The sequence below is a fragment of the Empidonax traillii genome, unplaced genomic scaffold (assembly GCF_003031625.1).
Source record: "Empidonax traillii isolate 1590-97213 ecotype Southwest subspecies unplaced genomic scaffold, ASM303162v1 scaffold596:size394506, whole genome shotgun sequence".
In the NCBI taxonomy this organism is placed as follows: Eukaryota; Metazoa; Chordata; class Aves; order Passeriformes; family Tyrannidae; genus Empidonax; species Empidonax traillii.
Window position 1 is genome coordinate 12,242 of NW_020955789.1, and position 8,284 is coordinate 20,525.

Sequence of the window (8,284 nt, forward strand, 5' to 3'; positions counted from 1 at the left end):
ATCCCTTATATTTCAGTCTGCTTTAACCACCAGTTTTCTACCCTGTATTTCTACATGAATTTTGCATCAGTCACCTCCAGTCACTAATGCTTGAAAAGTTCAGACTTCAAGTCAAAGTTTTTGCCTTTGTTTACCATTAAGGTAAAACCAAGACATCAAATAGGTTAACACATGCACAGGTGTATATTACTGTGTATATAGTTTCTACTAGTGGTTTGAACCGTGACTTTATTATTTTTCTAGAACTGGCAGAGATAAAATATTCTTACTGGATTTAAACCAGTGATTTCCAAGTATGTTCATAACATAAGCATATCTAAGTTTCAGTGTTCACATTGAACTTTATTGTTTATATATATATACAGAATCTTTGATGTACCTTGCACATGAAATCCAGTCATTTTATAAACATAAGCAAATATAGCTGCTTGCTCTGCATTTGACTTAGAGTAATGATGTTAATAAATCCAGTCTTTCAGCTTATTCTTTTGCAAGTTTTTTTTTCTCCAACACCAAAAGTAAGGCATTTGAGCTGAATTGTTTTCTCAAAATAATTACAAAAATGAAGAATCAAATCTAATTAAGTAGTAAGCTTTGAAAATTTGGATCCTAATGGTGGCTTTTAGTCAAGCAGGGCTTTTTTCAGGACTGTCAAAATCTCTTTGATTATGAACCACAAATTCTTCAGTATCTATCTGGAAAGTTCAAAGAACTTCAGTATTTTACCCAAGAGTTTGCCTGTTCTGACTGGCAGCAAAGTAAATATGATGGGTGGTCTGTTTAAGGCACCTGTCCAAGCCCAATCACATTACATATTCATAGTATCAACATTTGAAAACAGTATAGCTGTTGCATCAACAAAAGTGCATGGGAATATCTCCAAAGCAGATGGCAACTAGCACATCACAAAAACATGCGGATTCGTGAGCCAATTTATATAGCAAAACAGCATCTACCACAGACAACGGGAAGTATAATTAGCATATTCAAACATTCAGAACTTCCCAACTTCACATGGTTGAGGTTGAGTACAATGAAAAGTAATTGTTCTCACATAACACTGGCTTTAATTTGGACAGGACCTACTTACAGCAGGATTTATTCGACTGAGTAATTCCTTTTGAATCTGAAAGGATACACAACTAATTTGAAAATATTGGCTAAATTTTGCACAATGGAAAACATAGAAAGCCAGACAAGGAATTTCTTAACAAGAACACTTACATATTTCTTTTAAACCAATATGGTTCTAATGTCACGTATATATCAAATTTTATTGTAATTCACAGATATCTAACACAGTCCACATTTCAAGACAACAGCAAGCAATCTGCACCCATACAACACATAACTCTTTGTCCCGATTTGTTCCCAGTCTGCATGCCTAGCTATCTTTGCAATTGTTTCTGAAAACACTGATTATGTTATGCAAAGATAACCTACAATGTTTCCCATTGTCTGAAAAATCTAATTATTTAATTTTCTACATAATTCTCTCTATGTTAATTGTCTCAGAACGGAGTCATCCAGTTATCCACAGGTGGTCAATTTTACAGCTTTCACATGTGTGAGAATTCATTTAGAGAAGTAATGGAAAACCTGCTCTACAGCTCGACTTAGAGCAAATCCAACACCCAGTGAATAACCTTTCCACAGTGACCTGTTCATATTTTTCATACTCTAATTCCATAGTTTCTCTACTGCAGGAAACAAACCAAATCCTTGTTACTGATAGCTTGATGGTGCTAATTTTAAAAATGTAGTATAACTCAGATATGACAGAACGGGGTCTTTACTATTTTGTTGTCACTGAGTCTCCAGCTATGCAAGTTTACAGACCCAAACTGGGACCCAATTAGACTTATGAGTGACACAATTTTTCAGTGGCCTACTTTGGCCCTGACCTGGAATCCAACAATACAAAACCAAAGTAGAAACTTAAAATGCGCTTAATCTCACCTAACTTGAGATGTCCAGACAAATATACCTGAACTCATGGCCACTGCCATTCTTTACAGACTGTAGAAAAGACTCACTGACTCTACTGACTTCAGAAAGGGGACAGTGTTACCGACTCAGAAAAAGATACCTGTATTCTTGAAGTCCAACTAAATAAAACAGTTAGGTCTGACCCCAGATTTTATCCTCAGCACGCTAAAAAATAGTACATCCAGAACTTTTTATTAGAGGTTACAGAACTACTCTTTTGGGACATATTTCATTTTACAAAAATAGGTAAAACATAACAAGGGTACATATGATAGTCACTTTGCACCCTGCTCTTATATTCAAGCATAACGTCATGTATAGGAAAAATGTATTGATGAATATTGCATGTCCTTCTACCACCTTTGACCTATGACGAAAAAGAAACACCACAGTGTTTTATTCTAAGGCACCATAAATGTTATCTTAAAAACTTGGAGTACTGTATTGCACAATTCATCTTACCTTAATATTAATATTATACATATGTTTATGTATAGACAAACTTCCCTCTGTTTTGGAAGAATTTGGTGTAGTGACACTAAAGTAATTTAAAATATAGTGTATTCAATTTAAAGAAACGGGGTTTCCATTAATGCACTGTCTGAAAATGGAACTATATTTTCTTAGGACACCCTCCTGATTTCCAGTCTTCCAAAGGTCTTGGTGGTTGATCCTGTCAAAGATTCACAACATTGTACTGGAAATGTGAACAAAATATTAATTTTCCAAAATGAAATGCTTTAAATTCAGGCCAATATAAACTTTTCAGAATCATCCCTCCATAAGTTTCACCCCAGGGTGTGGTGTTGCACAGCTGAGGAGCTGAGCTAATAAGTGTTGAAAAAAGGAAAACACTGCTTTATGGCATCATATAAATTGGCACCAAAAAAATGCTTGCTTCCTCCTACACCCCAGTCTTGACAAATAAATGCCAAAATGTGGAAGCCACAGAAACAAAGTGCAACTGGTATGAAAGAAGGTAGAGAGCAACAAATAGTTCTGTGGGGGAGTTCTGTATTACACATTTCTAGTGTCAGTATAAATTCACACATTTGACCTGCTCAGGCTCAGAAGCAGTAAATTAACCAAAACCCATGTGATCACAGATATTTTTCACCAGCAGATTAAAAAAAGTGGCTTCTGCCACTTCCATGTTCCAGTGGCATTATATGATTGCGAGTCCAAAAGACTCTTTTGTTGCATTCAACTTGTCTTTGGGTCAACCAGAGAACTACTCTAGACTGACAGTAATGTAACCAAAACCAGATTTTAGCATTAAGAAAGCAAATTTACATTTTGCTGTGACTGTATTAAGTCTTGCCAATATATTTATGTGAGCAAAGCCCTTCTTTCAGACTTTCAATTTATACTGGCAAAAGTACTCCACATTGGCACAAGATCCTTTGGTTGGATAGATTGCATTTCTATGAAGAAAACAAGAGAGCTTGTTAGCACAGCTATGTTATTTGAGCGTGATGCATTTAATTCACGTATACATGAAATCAGAATGGGGCAGTACAGCTCTGGTCACCCTCATTTATGAATTCTGATGCAGTCATCTCACTAGAGCGCTCCTATTAATTTCAAGAATTTCTATTTCATAAATCAGAACTTAAAAAAATGAGTCAAAATTGTAAGAGTTTTAAAATAGGAATCTTGAGAGGTTTTTCATGCATGTCTGGATTTTAAGGTTCATGTTTTCACAGCTTTTTTCTCCATTTATAGTGCTTATGTCCTTTTAAAGCAACAGGAACCTGAGATTCATATTCAGTAACATATATGCAACACTGGTCCTCGAGAGAAGTACCAAAACACAACAAAACCACAAAGTGTAACAAACTTGCCAGGTAAACATATTAAATCCATGAGGGATCTTTCATTCCCAGTCCAAAAATTTTACTGAACACTAATAATATCTGTGGTCCCAGTACCAACATATTCCCACAGACAAAGCTCCAGTGGAGCCAAACCCTTCCACAGCATTTTAATCTTCTGCAAAAGTCCTGAAGTCAATCTCCTATGCCCAGGTGAGTTCACTACCCAGGAAAAGAATCTTTGAAATACTGTCTGATACATAAAGCAGCTCTGCTAGCAACTGTCAAACCCATGTAAAGCCAGTCACACCAGTTAGCAGCTGTAGCTCTAATCATCAACACATTAAATAAAAGGCACACACCACTAGTCCACATAATAATAGAAAGCACCTTTGCTGTTTGCTGAGAATATGGTTAATATGATTTTGGTAAGCCCCAAGCATGCCTGTGAGATTCTTCAGGGAATTCTGGTTGAGGAACATCCCTCCAGGCTTCAGCAGGATATAAGCTGAACAAGACAGGCCAAGGAGCTTGTCTGGGGATGCCTGCAGATGCTGAGGCTGAGTGGACATCCAAGTGACTCAGAAATAGCAAACCTGCAACAAAGAGCAGGCAGAAGAAACACACATGCATGAGTAACGTAGCCAAGCCTGGGTTTGTTTTGGCAGAGTGTTGGCTAGGTGCAGGTTGAGATTTCTGAAGAAGGGAACTGCCTCCTGTTGTCCCCGGGACTGAGCCTTCTTTATACAAATTAGATGGCATGCAGTAAATACCTGGCTCCTCCTAGCAAAATTATCTCACAAGACCCTAAATAATGATTTACACTTGGGCCAAAAAGAATATGATCTGTTTATTTATTACTTGTTTACCTAGTTCTGTAACTAGAAACACTGGGTCAAGATCCCAAAGTTCCAGACAGTATTCAGATGCAGAATGCAACTTGCTTTTCTCTGGTGGACTGATTTTCCTTAGTCAGCTCCAGAGTAAATCAGAGTTGGGACGTACAATATTCTGAATGCAGCCTACCCAGGGGGCTTTTTTTTTTTTCTCATAGGGGACAGGACATGGTACCAAAACATACTTTTGACTGGACAGGAAAACAGTTTTTCAAATCTACATATTTTGAACGTTGATCACCTGCTAAAGACTCCATTTTTTTTTTTTATTTTTTTTTAAATTAACACGTATGAATGGAAACACATTTTCTGTTTGGCTTGGTAAGAATAGGAGTAGTTTACCATGATAAATGGACGACTGGGTTCTGTGCCTGAATGTGGCACTTCCTACCTCTCCTGTGGCAGTCGTGCAGAGCTCTTTACAAGAACGTTTTAGAACAAACTATGCCAAGATGTATGCTGAAAGGGGAGACCTAAAATAACCCCATGCCAAGTAAATTCTGTGTCAAAGCACTGCCACTGAGTTCCAATGAATGAAACCACCTGAAAATTGGAGGATAGTTTCTTATTTTTATCAGACCACAGTAACTGGCATGATGGTCTTAAAAATAGGGGACAGACCCTTGAGCCTGTAAAACACTGGGAGAAGGGCAGGAGAGGGAAGAAATGTACAAAAGAGTCAAAGAAATTCAGCATTTAATTTTAAAGCCGTAAAAATGAAGAAAATGAGTATGGAATAGCTTCACTCAATTATCTGATCTTCTGACATGGCGATGATAATGTCACAATGCTGAGAAAGAAATAAGGGGGGATGTGGAAAGTTTCAAATACTCAAAATTTTTATTCCCACATCCATACCAAAATCCCTACTTCTATCAAAATCACCTAAATGTATAATAATACAATCAATTAGAAATCACATATACTTCTATGTAATCATCAATGAAGCACCTGTGGATTAACTCATTTACTAAAAAAAAAAAACAAACCAGTAACTGTACAATACCTACAAGCTATTTTTCAGTATGGGGTGCAAGAGCCTTAGCTCTGCATATACAGTTGTAACAGCATTTCTGGGTGTTATATATGTACACATAATGAACATAAAAATCACTCTGCGACATACTGCTTTCAGCTACAGTCAATTTTTTAAGTGCAAGGCCATTTTAAATGGGAAAAAGTATCAAAATGGTTGCAAGTAAATTAAAATCTTCTCAGGTTTTTTCTGAACAGAGGTAGTGTGAAAGAGCAGAATACAGTGAGCACTTTGAGCAAGGACCTATCCTAAGGAATAAAACACAGCTCACACTTAACATTTACTTTCTTTAGAAAACTTAAATATGGTCACTTATTTATATTTCAATATTTATTTCACATTCTAAGTCAATTTTAGTCATTTATTTCAGTAAGCCCAGGAAAAAAAAATAAGAGAAGCAATTGCTACAGAAAATGTTTTTAAGGGTGTGGAATCACATTTTATTAACATTGTGAAATCTAATAAATTCCTTTTGAAGATGTTACATGTCAGCAGTAAAAGACTTGTAAAACACCATAAGCATGAGAACTTAAGCATATGTTAGTTTAACAAAATTTGCAAGGTATTTCCATATTGCCTATAATTTTCTACAGTTATTAACAGACTGGCAATTCATTCAGAATAGTCCTCTCAGTTAATAAAGCTAGGTTTTAGCAGCAGCCATGATTTTCATGGATTACATCTTTTTGCTTCATAGGCTTCACAGATTTGGCCCAGGAAAACAGTTGTAACGTTTTTCTAGTTCTTAGTCCAAGCATGTTTCCTCCTTCCTCCACTTCTTTAGGTAGAAGGCAAAACTGGCAGGGAAGGGGACTTTTATCCCTCTAACAATAGAAAACACCTAGAAGCAATAGAATTATCTACTGGCTATTTCTGAGCACTTGATTCAGACCTATTATAGTATGGAGGGGTTTTTGCTGTGGGGTTGGCTTTTTGTTTGTTTTGTTGGGTTTTGGTGTTTTCCTTTTTTAAATGTAATTAAAATTCATTAATCACTAAATGTCATTTTATATCATTAATATTCCATATCATTAATACACTTCAAAAATATCCCAAGAAAATATTTTTTTGGGTATAAATAACAAGTAAATTTGTTGTCATCTGAATTGTAATATAGCTCTTTTCCGTTTATGTTTGTTCAGAGCTCCTATTCTTTCACAAGTTTCTATGTAGTTGCCTATTTTGTCTTCAGTTTTTTTGAAATTTTAGTGTTTCCCCCGAAGCCAGCCCCAGAGTCCTCTCCACTCAGGGAAAGACAAAGTTGTCCCTTTGTTTGTTTTCTGACAGAAAAAAAAAAAAAAATCTTATGCCTTGACTGTTTCTCTTTTCAAAAACTCAACCCACAAAATCCTCCAAACCTCAAGTGCTATTTTTGCATGGTGTGATATTTTATCCTTTGTTTTGTTCCTGGCATCAAGCTTTATGCGTTGGCGCAAAGAAATCTTGTACCTCCAACCTTATAACTCAGAGGCAGGGAATGATAATCCATAAGCTTTAAAAAGGCTTGATCATGGTTTGTTGCCATAACTGTGCAGAAGAGTTTGTCCAAAGCCACACATCAGTGATGTTCCTTTGTTCAGTAACTCTTCACATATAATAGCCTTCAAAAAATTACAATGCCATGAAAGATGGTAAGATAAATTAAAATATTATAAATAAGCATAATTAAAGGAGTGAATATGTTCCACAATAATAACTAAACTTTCCTTCTAAGCTAATTAAAAATAAAAGTAGAGCCTTAATGTCTCAAATACCACAATTACTTTTGTACACTGCAAGTCAAAGTAAGGTGCGCCTCAGCTACTAAGCACTGGCAATAGTAACTTGTTCATGGTGGCAATACTTCCCTGAAATTTTGTGTTCTTTAACTGGGAAACTGACACTGTAGAAAATTTTAGGTATACCTTTCATCCCTTTCCACCATACAACTTCTTCATTTCCCCAACTATCTGACTATTTTTTCTTCTCTTTACTTCTTGGCCCCTGCAGGATGCTTTTAGATAAATTAAAAACACAGCTGCATACATTCTGAAGGGGCATCATAACATGCCATTTGTCAGTCTATGTTTAACCAGCGCCCTAGGATTTCATGGCCTAAACATACAGGAAAATAGTAGTCAGGACAGCAATTTGAAAAGAAATACAAGCACAGCATGCTGTTCATACTGAACACACACTGATGTTTCATCTACTTAACCCACGGGCCATTCTGAAGGTAATAACATGCTACCTCAAGAGGCTAAGGTTTCATTACATTTTTAAGAACTAACAGGTGCGGCTCTATGGCTTGCCAAAATACTTTGTGATGAACTGCAAAACTAATCTGTAAACTTGCCGCTCACCCCTGGGTCGCACTGCACCTGGCTAGTGAAATGGCAATAGTGGAGTTTATGACTGGTCATCCTTGTTCCACTGCTGCAGACCTCAAAGTACTAAGGCAGGTGCTTAATCTGCACAGCACTAGGGAAAAAAAAATAAAAAAATATGATTTTGAGCCTGTATAAGTTACCTAAAAGTAGAAAAGTAAGCTTCTGCTCCTTATCCCCTTA